At 39.0% G+C, this 13,892-nt stretch overlaps 1 protein-coding gene and 1 pseudogene across 1 annotated transcript in view; one reads left to right on the top strand and one right to left on the bottom strand.

The window, feature by feature from the left end:
• The window catches only part of Fbxl7 (F-box and leucine rich repeat protein 7), a 404,384-nt gene that overhangs the window by 354,896 nt on the left and 35,596 nt on the right, over nt 1-13,892 (top strand). The gene's annotated exons all lie outside the window — the stretch shown is intronic.
• On the bottom strand, nt 915-1,010 carry LOC129685516 (U6atac minor spliceosomal RNA; annotated as a pseudogene).

The raw sequence follows: 13,892 nt of genomic DNA, 5'->3' as shown, positions 1-13,892 counted from the left end.
TGTGTGTGTGTGTGTGTGTGTGTGTGTGTGTGTGTGTGTGTGTGTGTTTTCTTTTATTTCAATTTTATTATAGTTAATTTGGGTTTCGTTTCATAAAGTGTGAAGTCATTTGACACTCTACAGGTAGGTTGGACAGCTATGTTGGAAAAACTTAAGGAGCAGATCCAAAAAGTAATCATATTGCTAGCCAAATTACCACTTCTATTTGTTCATTGACTTGGTTGAAACTCTTTAAAAAATATTTCAGAGCAGGGTGTGGTGGCCCATACATGTAATCCCAGCACTCCGGGAGGAAGAAGCAGGCTGATCTCTGTGAATTCAAGGCTAGCCTGGTCTACAAAGTGAGTCCAAGACAACCAAGACTATACAGAGAAACCCTGTCTTAAAAAAAAAAAAAAAAACATAAAAGATTTTTTTTTTCAGTGAATGAAGTAGGATAAGGGTATGAGGCTAGGGTCTTTACACTAAATAATTCCTAAAGCTTTTATATGTTTTAAAGGACATTCCAAGGAGAAACAAACTGTTGGTAAATATCAAGTTACCCTCAACAGTAGGCAATATAAGTACCAACATGGTTAACTGACTATTAAATTATAGATTAATTTTTATAAAAGATATTTTTCCTTATATGTAATAAAGGATTCTTTCCTTCAGCTGCCTCTATTTATTCTTGATACTTTAGCCCTTTATTATTGAAAGAACAAAAAATGAGTGACTATTAGTCACCTTTAGTAGCCTTAGTGAAGTGCTAATTTGGTGGTTTAAACAGAAGTACATTGGTCATAGTTGCTGATGCTGAGAAATGCAGAATCAGGCTTTCAAGAAGGTAGCTTTAGTTCACAGCCTCATCGCCTGGCTTCCAGGTCGCCATCTCTTCATGCACTGGCATTGCTTAATCACACACCTTCAGGGATGCAAAGATGTCTCTTCCTATAAGGGCACTAGTCCTATAAGGGCCTCTTCCATCCTTGTCAAGGGGAGTGCTAACCTTCTCTCCTTTCATACAACACTAGACTAGTCTTTATGACCTAACTCAACCTTAATTGTGTCCTTAAAACATGAGGCATAATCTCCAAATGTGACCTTGCTGGATGTAAGTTATGAAAATTTGCAAACATGTACAAAGAAACTCCAGAATTCGGTATATAGAGATGCAGGGCCAGAGCGCTGCTGCTAAAGCTGAGACAGTCATGGGATGTAAACTGGTGATGCTTCAGTAAAGAATATTTTGAAATGGAAACCTCTTATATCTGTAGAAGCTTTCTAAAATACAGTCATATAGACATATAAAGGGAGCTTAAGTGTAGTTGGCTTGTAATAAGAGGACAGTGCCTCTACCAGACACCAAAGGCTATCAGATAAAAATCCCAGTACCATCTCCAGCTTACCTCTTTTTCAAGTTGTTGGTCAGTGAGGTACCGTAGCCCTTCCCCAAAACATCATATGTTCTTATCATTGTTCTTTGTTACTTTCTAGAACTTGTTGCTAAGACCCTATTGCTGAAGACACCACATACTTGAGTTATAGGACATGGGAAAACCAAGCTGGTCCCAGTTTGCCTGCTTTGTTCCTACTGGCTAGCTTTCTTGAAGGTGGATATGCACCTTCCGGTCCTATGCATGCTACTAGGGAGAAAAGTCATCATAGTTTTACTCAGATTTAAACCGAGGGAGCTACAATAGCAACCTGCAGAGCAAGACATGTCCACCTGTTCAGTAACGGCAAGGATGTTAGAGGAATAAGCAACCACTTTCTGGTGATATTTAAATCTTGCTCTACAAGACAGAACTCATGCCTGGCACTGCTAACTGCCTCCCCCAACTCCCCACCCAAAGGCCTTAGGAGCAAACCTAATATTGTTGTACTATAAAATGGACATAGTAATAAATTGCCCTCCAAGTTCTTATGTTTATACCTATAGATTAGTGCTTCTCTCAACCTTCATTAGATAAGAGTCTTGTTGCAACAGATGGCGACTAACACAGAGATAACCCACAGCTGGTCAAAGTTCAAAGAAGAGATTACGGATTGCTTGGCATTAAATACATCTATATCACAACCTTCCACCCATGGCTCAGAGGAAGCAAAGGAAGAAAGACTTTACGAGCTAGAGATGGTAAACATCTGCAGCCAAGTTGTATATGCCAGATATTACTGGGTCATTGCGTACAACTCACAACAGCCATGGCTTCATGCAGAAAGCCTGAATCAGATCAAGCCAGCCACAATCCCAGCGTGGAATGAGGGCAGGCTCACGAAATCTGACCCATCTCTGAGGGGCAATTGGCAATTGATGGCTGCTAAAGGAGGGAGGGATGGAGAGGAAGATCAGTTTTCTTTATGGATATACACTATGAGAAGCTACTGATGCTCTCACAGAAGGTCCTATACATATGCTCAGATAAATACAGTAAGTAGACTCACTGGGTTGTAAAAAGAGCATGTGATGTTGGGAGGGAAAGTGCTTATGACAATAAGGAGAGAATTAAAGGGAAGGAGGTGAAGTAATTTGATCAACTCATTTTATATCCATGCATTCATGAAAACTCTCAAACAATTCAAAAAATAAATATAAAAATTAAAATATAGCAAATCTATAATGTGAATGGATAAAATACAGTTTCCCAAGTAATGAATGTGAGAAAATTTTACCACTTGGATCAGTTTTACTAACAGATTGTTTCAAATAGAAAAGAATTACTGGACCCAAAATAAGACATTTAAAAGAGAAAGGAAAGTGAGAATAAAATATGCTAAATTTAAATTTTGTGTGTGTACAGTTTGTCTCTTCATAATTTAAAATTTGCCAATAAATTTTGATAATGATTGTTTCCAGTTCTTGTGTATTGGCTACTTATTGCTATATAAGCAATTACAAACATATCTGGAGCTTAAAACAATAGCACTAGAGAAAGTACTGAGTTTTTTCTCGGGTAAGAGCACCGGCTATACAAGGATGAAGGCTGGCGTTTGAATCCCTGGCACTCATGCACAAAGGTGGAGCGGCTGTGCAGGCTCCTATAGGCCCAGTGCCCTGGGCCAGGGTGTAGAATTGCTGACCATTTCTGGCTACTAGCCTAGCTCCAAGTTCAGTGAGAAAACTTGTCTCAAGGGAAAAAGGTGGAGAGTAATAATGCAAGACCCACATAACAGAGCAGCACACCGGAAGCCCTCCTCTGGCCTCCATGAGCACAGAGGCAGCCATGTACAGTCACACACATATACACCCATAAAGTGCATGTGCACACGCACATATGATAGTGTTTACTAGCACATCGTATCTTAGAGTTAGTAATTAGGAACTTATCTGTAGCACCCTGAAGCCATGAATGTGGCCTAAGGCAATGGTTGGAATGTGGGAGATACAGTTATCTCAAGGCTCATCCTAGAATGATCCAGGCTAGACTCACTTGTGTGGATGGAGGATGTGGTGAGGAGCTACATCCTAGAAATGGCGGATCTTCATTTCCTTTTGAGTTTCTGGCCAGAGGCCTCCTTTGGTTCCTTGCTGTGCGAGCATCTTTATGGGATAGTTCCCAAAATGCTATCTTACTGCACCAAGTGACAGAATGAGAAAGAGAAAAAAACAAGCAAGGCAGAAAAAAAGAGACACAGTTTTTTTTTCATTGATAGGATTTTTATTTTTTTAATTAATTACAGTTTATTCACTTTGCATCCCAGCTTTAGCTCCCTCTTTCATACACTTCCAATCACACCCTCCCTCTTTTCCTCCCCGTGCCTCTCTCCAAGTCCACTGATAGGGGAGGTCCTCCTCCCCTTCCATCTGACCCTAGCCTATCAGGTCTCATCAGGACTGGCTTCATTGTCTTCTCTGTGGCATGGTAAGGCTGTTCCCCCCTCAGGAGGAGGTGATCAAAGAGCAGGCCACTGATTCATGTCAGAGACAGTCCCTGTTCCCATTACTAAGGAACCCACTTGGACACTGAGCTGTATCCATCTGTGCAGGGATTCTAGGTTATCTCCATGAATGGTCCTTTATTATGTAACCACAAGTCTAGATCTTTGCCATTCTTTCCAAAGTTCAGTTTTCAGGATGTCACTAAATTCAGTTCATACTCGAGATGTGATCGTACAAATGAGTAAACACCAGGAAGGAATTAAAAATAATGGCAGGCTTTCATCCCAATAGCCACAAAATGGGAGGTTAAATAGAAACCAAGGTAATGATCAAGTTGCAAGCCTCAGATTCCCCCAAATGATATTAACATTATATGTGCATATGTAGACATGTATCTATATGACATTGTTGTGTTGCTTCCTGGCTCTATGTCTATGCTAGTATATAATATATGATATCACATGGGACAAGTTAAGATTTCTAATATCATTATATTTTTCAAAATGGTATTTTCTCATTTGATATTTGGTAAGAGTAAATTACCAAAGAAGGACAAGAAGGAAGAAAGATATCAGCTTGAATTGTTAGACTATTCTGTGCTAAATATGGCCCATATATGTTGTGTACTAGTTTCAATTTCCATAATTGTGCTGAAATAATTCCCAAGCCACACTATTTGTACACATGTGTGGTTGTGTGTGTGTGTGTGTGTGTGTGTGTGTGTGTGTGTGCGCGTGTGTGTGTGTGTGTGTGTGTGTGGCCATGTGTATTTTTACAGTGAGAACACACACGGGGCAATGGATCTATGTGTCAGTGGGTGGCCTTGTATATTTACCTTGCTTCTTTCTCACCACGGCCATAAAACAGGGCACAGGGACTTTTAAAGCTGGAGAGGCCTAAGTTAGTCCTGTCTCCAAAAGGCATTTCCTTTCTCACAAGTACATTATTTCCTTTTGTATAAGCAGCACCCCCAGTACATGTTTGGTACATCTTCAAAGATATATTTTATCTTCAATTAGGGACTAATTTTAGTGATCCCTATTTTGCCCCTTCATTATTCTGGTTTATAGCTGGCCATCCTGCCAACAGGAGCTTTTCACCCCATAAACCAAGGGTATTCCACTTTGTTTAATTAGCATGGCTACAGATGGTGGATATAGAGCCAAGGGGAAAATCCTTTCCTAATAAAATCTGTCAAAACCATGGGAATTGCATGTGTTTGCATGTGTGTCTGCCTAACCTCGAGTGCACATATTTTCTGCGAGTAGCAGCTCACGAAGCAACATTGCTGATCCCACAACTACAGGATCCTAAAAGATGATTTAAAGTGCTGTAAAGACATCTCTACATTCAGCAAGTTCATTGTGACTGTGATGCAATTAAAGAGCCAACATCACTTTGATTTGCTTTGGGCTGTAAGAGGAAGGAGAAAAGGCTTTACCAATTCAAGAGACAGATAAATTGCCTTTTCTAAACAAAGACTCATTGCACTTTTAAATGTGGGGCTCCCATAATTTAAAAAAAATAAAGTTTATATACGGGATGAACCATATAAACAATGCGGCCTAGACGGGGCTATGGTTTTGTCCAATGAAAAGACTGGACTTGACAAGACCACCAATTGTTCTGTTGTGTTTTGGAAGCCTGATCCAAGTTTACATTTCCAGCCAATGCTTCACTCCCATGTTTATGATAGCACAAAAGAGCTCTGGGAACTTCTCTAGGGAGAGCCGGGGCTATGCGAATTGTCCGTAGGAAGAAGCGTAAGGAAGACAGACTGGAGAGAGAGCATGAAGAATAGATGGTTCCTCCTGGGTTAACATCAAAATCCCAAATTGGATTCTGCCACATATCAAAAGTGAACATATTTTCAGTGTTTGCACACAACTAGGAATTGCCAAATGGATATTTCAGTCTGGAAAGCACCACAACATGAACCATTTGCACAGCTGTCGTTAGACATGGCTCCACAACATCTCAATGTGTCTCTTAAGCATAAATATTGACAATGTGCATTTCCAGGCTTTGTCAAGGGATGTCCCTGGGGATAGCAAGTCAATATGTAACTTCATAAACACTCTTCTCCCAGTACTCACTCCACCACCCATGATGCGTGTCTGTCTTTAATGTTTGAGTAGTCACAGATGAATAGCTTTGATGGGGAATCTAACAAGTATCCCATGTGACTATTTTGGTAAATTCAAGACTTACTTTGTGTAAAAATCCTTCAAATCATTTTAAATATGTTTCTGTTGCCAACAGGAAAAAAGAAAAGAAATTCTTTTATTTTAAAAGGTATATGTGTATGAAATTCTCAAAGAATGTATTTTTAAAACATATATTTAAAAGTAGTTAACTTTCTCAGGGTCGTTTTGATTTGCATTTCCCTGATGACTAAGGACATTGAACATTTCTTTAAGTATTTCTCTGCCATTCGATGTTCCTCTATTGAGAATTCTCTGTTTAGCTCTGTACCCCATTTTTTTAATTGGACATCAGAGGAGGGAGAAAACAGGGAACAGGACAGGAGCCTACCACAGAGGGCCTCTGAAAGGCTCTGCCCTGCAGGATATTGAGGCAGATGCTGAGACCCAGAGTCAAACTTTGGGCAGAGTGCAGGGAATCTTATGAAAGAAGTGGGACATAGTAAGACCTGGAGAGAACAGGAGCTTCACAAGGAGAGCAACAGATCCAAAAAGTTCGGGCACAGGGATCTTTTCTGAAACTGATACTCCAGCCAAGAAACACTCATGGAGATGACCTGGAACCCCTGCACAGAGGTAGCCCATGGCATTTCAGTGTCCAAGTGGGTTTCATACTAATGGGGACAGGTACTATCTCTGACAGAAACTGATTGGCCTGCTCTTTGATCACCTCCCACTAAAGAGGGAGCAGCCTTACTAGGCCACAGAGGAAGACAGTGCAGCCACTCCTGATGAGACCTGATAGACTAGGATCAGAGGGAAGGGGAGGAGGACCTCCCATATTAGTGGACTAGGGGAGGGGCATGGGTGGGGAAGAGGGAGGTAGGTTAGGATTGGGAGGGGAGGAGGGAGGGAGCTACAGGGGGATACAAAGTGAACAAACAGTAATTAATAAAAATAAAAATAAAATTTAAAAGTAGTTAACTTTCTCTGGGATCCTTTGCTCTTCCATTTCTGCCTTGTGTACTCTCCCTCTCACTCCCACTCTGTTCTTCTAGTTATCTAGGTCCTAGACTAGGCTGAGCATCCTGGATTTGACATCTCAATGGGGTTATAAACTCTGGAAGTCCTTGTGAGCTTTTCTCATCACTTTTTCCTCAGCTGAGCAGTCTGAGTTGTCAAGTGAGACTGTAGGGCAGTGGTTCTCAGCCTTCTTAATGATGCGGCCCTTTAATACAGTTCCTCATGTTGAGGTGACTCCAACCATAAAATTGTTTTCATTGCTGTTTCATAACTGTAATTTTGCTACTAATATAAATTTCTCTCTTTTCTGATGGTCTTTGACAGCCCACATGGAAGGTTAGTAGACCCCCCCCTCCAAAGGGATCATGACATATATAATTTTGTCTGACTTGGAAAATTATCTAGTAAGAAAACCAAGTCAAGCCAGGCATGGTGGCACATGCCAGTAATCCCAGCACTCTGGAAGGCAGAGGCTGATGGATCGCTGTGAGTTTGAGGCCAGCCTGTTCTATAAATTGAGTCTAGGACAGCCAATGCTACACAGAGAGACCCTGTCTTGAAAGAAAAGAAAAGAAAAAAAATCAAGTGCAAGGCAAACAACATGCACTATCGTTGAAGCACCCAATCTGCCTCTCAAGGCTAATTTTTTTGTTGTTGTTTTTATCCTTTATAGAAAATGGTAATGTTGGTCCTTCCCTTCCTGAACTGATGGTGCAATTCAGTCAGTACTGAATGCTGTGTGTAGTTTCTTTCTTTGTGGCTTTGGGAGTATTTGATCTTTGGTTTCTCCACATTACTGATAATTAATGTTAATCCAGTTGGACACACCACACCCATGTACACATACATGTGCTCATACACAAACATACACACAGTGAAAAAGAAAGCACTAATAGGGCTGAAGGTGTAACTCAGTGGTCAAGGACTTGCCTAGAATGCAGGCCCTCCAATTCAAGGGGATGTTTCAAGCTAAGTTTGCTCTTCATTGACACCCTTCTCCCAAGAAGTCTTACCCAGGACTAAGATAAGGTTTCTTTTACCATAGAATTTACCAAAGCTCTTGCATGAGACTTCAGCATATCTTCCTCATCTAAAAAACATAATCTCCCATTTCTCAGAGTCACAGAGAGATATGAGCCAACATGGAGGACTACAGGAAGATGGTGTTCTTAAGATTAAGACTGCAGAAGCCACTGGTCCCTAGACTCAGCTGAGACCCTCAGTAAAGGCATTCTGGGATGTTCAGGTCCCAGGAGCCAGCTGTTCTCCAGCTCTCTTCCACGTAAGAATTACCCGGAGATGCGAAAAAAAAAATCTCTAATGTGTATGCTGTATATGCCATCAAATTAAAGTCTCAATGGTAGAATCCAGGCATCAGTGTTGTTTTAAACCTTCCTGTTAATTTCAGCATACAGCCGAGCCTGGGAATGGTGCATTTGTAAGTGTCTTAAGGTGCATAGCACAGCGCTTTGTAAATATCTGTCTCCAGGGTCCATTGATTCCTTCCTTCCACAAGCATGATTATTTAGCAGCTATTCCCAGCTGAGAAACAGCACAAGACATAAAATCAATCAACAAACAACCAACCCCAAACTGAACGAGGTGCTATAATACAGACTAACCTAAGAAGTGGCGTGGGAGGCAGGCAGACAGTTATAACCTGAAGTGGATTTCTCTGAGAGCTGACTTTAGCATGAGGAAAATATTCTTGGGAATGTTTCAAATGTCTTTTCAAGTAGAAAGAATAAAATTGGCAGACCTCACCTTTGCTTTTCTCCAAAGAGGGAATGGAAAGCAACAAGCCAGCTCAAAAGGAATGTCCGCTTATCAATCCTCCCTTTGATTCTATGCTCTTTACAGACTATAAACAGATCCTGAGTGAGGGGAAGCATTCACTAACTAGTTGATGGTAATAAATTTAAAGACGATATTTTAACATAAAATTATTCAAGTATGATGTTGAAAGTTAAAACTATGTAATGCTTCTTAAAATCTGCCAAATGGATGAGAAAATCCCAGCTTCATTACAGTTGTTCGGTGTGTCACTATTAATATGTTCTCTGCCTAATTTAACTTTTACTAATGGGGATGACATAGTTATTAGTATTTTCATACCCAAGGCAAGAAATACTCATTTAAAATTATTTTTGAAAGAATTTTAAGGAAGCTGCATAGAGCTTCAGTTTCCAATTCTATTATATGCATGGAATTATGTCAGAAAAAAATAAAATCCTCAAGTATTGCTTGTGTTTTTTTTTTTCCGTTATTGTAAGAAAATACTGTGACAAAAACAATTCAATAAAGAGTGTATTTTGGCACACAGTTTAAGAATACCACCCATCAATTCAAGTTGGCAAGCTGCTGATTCATGTTTCATCCACAATTACAAAACAGAAAATGATAAATGTTTGTGTTCAGCTAGTGTTTGCAATTTGTATAACAAGCAAAGCCCAGAACTAATTAGAATTTGAAGAAGTCAACTAGTTGATCTGCTGTCAATTTCATTTCCATTTCTGTACATGTTAAGATGCAAACTTTTTTATATATAATTATGGAAAGGAAAGGAGTCCCCAGTAGGATATTTTGTCTTTCCAATTATAGCTACTAAACTATCATTTGCTAAGAACCTATTTTTATTGAACCTATATACTGGAAACATGAGAAAAACAAAGATGAAAGGAGTTAGTAGCAGAGAGAACAAATGTGGCTGCTACATGGAAAACACATCTTGGGGGAGTTAGAGGGGAGATAGACGGCTCCAGTAACCCAGATATGATAGCAAAATTTCAGGTGTGAGTTTAGAATGTTTTTAAGGGAGCCCAAGAATTATGAAAATTGTTGAGAAAAGAGTCCACTGTTCTCTGGGCTTATAATTGTGTTACATCTGAAATTCTATCATAGTGTTTCTGTTCGGGTCAGACATTTTACAAACAACTATGAACAGGAAGGTGGAGATATTTGTTAATTACTGTGTGACAAATTCTCACTCAGTATTTAACCTGAAATCATTTTCTACTTTGTTTTTTTGCAAAGCTATTTCAAGTAGATACTATTTTCCTCATTTCACAGATTCATGAACCACGGTTTAGAGAATTCAGAGTGATTCATAAAAGGTCACTCTGCTGAGGGCTGAGCAAATCTGTGCTCTTACCTTAACCACTATGACCCTGGTAGGAAAATCTGGAAAGACATTGCTTACATTGTAACATCTGATGATCTCTCTTCCAGATGGTCTTTCAAAAAATGGTAGGAAATTATGAAGAAAAAAGAAGTAATCAGCATTAATTTGTATCCATTTCAATAGCAAGAAATGAGCATTAGGCTTTAATGTGTTCCAATCAGTATCGAGTTTATAAGCACAAAATGACCACTGTGGGACCTACAAATTCACCACCTCAACAATTCACTTTAACAGGAGAATCAGCACACATCAGAAAGATTGCCATAGTGAATGAAGCACCTACTCAATCTGAGTGAACCTATTATCTGACCTGGTTATAATGGTATACAGTTTAATTCTGAATGAGCTGTTGTCTACAGGACCCAATTGAAAAGTAATGACATAGAGCTTTCTTTGTACACTTCTAATTCAACATTAAGCTAAAAATTGGTCAATTTCTTTAGATGGATGTAAGTCGAATATCTTGTAGCACAAATTATGATTGAGGATATAGTGGTAGAGAATGAATTGAACTGTGTCTCCTTGTTATGCCTTGTATTAAGGAGTAAGGAAGCAAAGTCAGGCTCAACTAAAGCATCCAAACAAGAGCCACATAGAACCATGGTCAAATTCTCAACTGAGCAATAGTCTGCTCTATTGAGTAAAACCATCAACATATAAAAAAGCAAGATGAAAGGGGTTCATATAATATCAATCATAGTAACAGATGTGTCAAAATAACTTAAGGAATTTTTGGCTGGTTGTTGTTATACAGAGATATCTCAAAGAGAATGTTCTAATAACAAGATAACACTTTTATTTCAGGGCATTTTAAATGCAAGACTTGTCTGTCTAGCTATCGATAGGGCCCTCAGACAGTAAATGTCAGTCTCAGAAGGCATGAAGGCCATCAGGACTGAGCAGACGTGATTGAGTGAGAGTGAAGAAGCATTCCTCATAAATATATTTATTATAGCGTTTACTGTTTACAATGTAGGCAAAGTGTCTTCTGAGGTCTCTAGGATTAACTGTATGATTCATTTCAAGGAAAAGACTCTGCCCCTGTCCAGCTGACATGTAAAGTGTATGTCATATTTTGAAGCGCTTACAAGCACATAATTTGTTGTTATTAGCACTTATGAAAAGGCACATTTGAGAAGGAAATATGAATTCTGTTTAACAACTACACACTAGTATACTAGTATACTAGTGCTATCAGGCTAATGAGATGTTCCTTAAGGACTTTTGTCATTAAATTTGCTAGGGTGAATATTAGTTTTTAAAAAGTTGATGCAAGCTGCTTTACAAAATAAAATGAGCCTTTCAGAACACTGCAATGGTAAATCATAACGTTCCAGAGACAATGAGATATTTCTTTTCATAAAATAAATGTTCAAGTTGAAAGTGAAATCATCTGTGTTTCTGAAACAGTTCAAAGCTATCAACATGTCAATGTCAGTTTGTCCTATATATTCCATTTATTAATCTACCATTCTACGTGCCCATGATTATAAAGATGTCTATCGGAATGCTACAGTGATTGAAGAGATCATATATAATTATCCTTAACATCATGATAATCTATATTGTAATGTTTGTACTAGGCATATATTCTTTATATAATTGGCCTCCCTTAAGTGATTTCAGAAATTTTGAATCCAGTTAGTTGTAATGGCAAGAAAAACCAGTATAATGTGTCACCAAAAACATATGGGATGAGGTATAACTGAAACTCTCAAGGGAGCCTTTTATGTAATTGAAAATCCCATAAATTGTTCTGGAAAATATGTGAAATTAAAGTACAATGAATAAAAAAGTTGCTGTAGGCTGGAGCCATAGCATGTAGTGAGTGTTTTGTTTGAAAATATTACAACGTGCACATATCTAAACTTTTCAATCTCTATGCCTCGAGAGGACTTCTTTTTTTATTTATTTTTATTTTTTATATTAATCACAGGTTATTTACTTTGTATCCTAGCAGTAGCCCTCTCTCTCATTCCCTCCCAATCCCACCCTCCCTCTCTCATCTCCTCCCTGCCCCTTTCCAAGTCCACTGATAGGGGAGAACCTCCTCCCCTTCCTTCTGACCCTAGCTTATCAGGTCTCTTCAGGACTGCCTGCAATGTCCTCTTCTGTGGCCTAGCAAGGCTGCTCCTCCCTCGGGGGGTGGGGTGGGGGTCAAAGAGCTCGCCATTGAGTTCATGTCAGAAATAGTCCCTGTTCCTCTTACTAGAGAACCCGCTTGGATGCTGAGCTACCATGGGCTACATCCAAGCAGGGCTTCTTTGTCTCTCACAACTGCCCAAGAAATTCATGAATGACACATGAATGTACACTTTTTTGTACAGATACAAAAAAGTCAGATATTTATTTAGAATAAATAAATATCATTATATTTTAAAATTTTTGTTTGTGTCTGTCAGTCCGTCTGTGTGTCTGCACATGCCACAGTGTGTGTGGAAGTAGAGAACAGCTTGAGAGGGTTGCTCCTCTTCTCTCACCATGTATTCGTGGTGGAACTCTGGTCGCCTGGCTAGACTGTAAGCATCTTTACCTCCAGAGCCATCTCAGCAGCTCTGGAAAAAGAAACTTCACAAACTTAAATTTGTACCTTTTATAACATTTTTTTATTCCTTCTCTGTGCTTTTTTTTCTTTGAGGTGCTTTTATAGATGCTAGAAAGTAGTTCTAGATAACATAATCAGAGCATACATTCCCATGTTGATGTTTAATGTCTACTACATAGGATGACAAAGTGTTTGCTTTGATTAAAATACAAAGTGCTATGATGACTTAAATGAGGCACACATCCATGTTGAAAGAATCGGGGAAAAATTACAAAGGATATAGCATTTGAGTTAGACATAAAAAGGTTTAGTAACAACAAGAATTCTGAAAAAAAAAAAAAGGCTGAGAAGTAAAAGAGGAGTTTGTATGTAGGAGAGCCGATGTCAGCCCCGGGTTTGAGAAGTCAAAGAGGAGTTTGTATGTAGGAGAGCCGATGTCAGCCCCGGGTTGTTCTGCAAGGTTAGGTCACTTGAAAAAAAATAAAAAATAAATAAAAAAAAGAGGTTGAAAATTTGTACCAAGCCTTTGCATGGCCAACTTAATGTGTATAAGCAAGAAATTTATCTTAACTTGACATGCAGTAGACATTTATCCAGGTGGCTAAGTAAAGAAGTGGATGGATGACAAGTACGCTTTGAGAACCCTGATCCAATGAGAGTGAGTAGGGTTGGGAGTCAGAGCAAAGAATGCAAAACTCATTGAGATTCCATCACAACCCATCAGTATCTTTCTGTCATATCGAGACTAGAACCCAGGGCTTTGAACATGCTAGGCAAGCACTTTACCACTGAACTACCAACTTCAGCCCAATACCTCTCCTATTATGACTAGTGCTTATATAAACAGTAACAAGACACATTGCAAAGTCAGCATGGAAATGTAATGTACTTGGCATGGATGTTCAAACAAAAAGTGAAAATATGAAGGCCTCACCACAATTTTCTCTTCATATACACCTTTATTCATATGAATTCAATCACATTAACTCAGCACCAGCTAGAAATTTTATGATCTAGAACATTTATACAGGTTGCAGCTAGCTACTCATGTATGACTCATTCTTTAATGAGCAAGAATGACTCTGTCTGTTTCTTTCCTAGAGCATTAAAAACTCTATTGATTTAATGAAAAAATATGAG

Source organism: Psammomys obesus, unplaced genomic scaffold (genome assembly GCF_907164565.1).
Source record: "Psammomys obesus unplaced genomic scaffold, mPsaObe1.curated_primary_1811, whole genome shotgun sequence".
In the NCBI taxonomy this organism is placed as follows: Eukaryota; Metazoa; Chordata; class Mammalia; order Rodentia; family Muridae; genus Psammomys; species Psammomys obesus.
The sequence above is the reverse complement of the archived record's forward strand: the minus strand, read 5'-3'. Positions and strand labels throughout refer to the sequence as shown.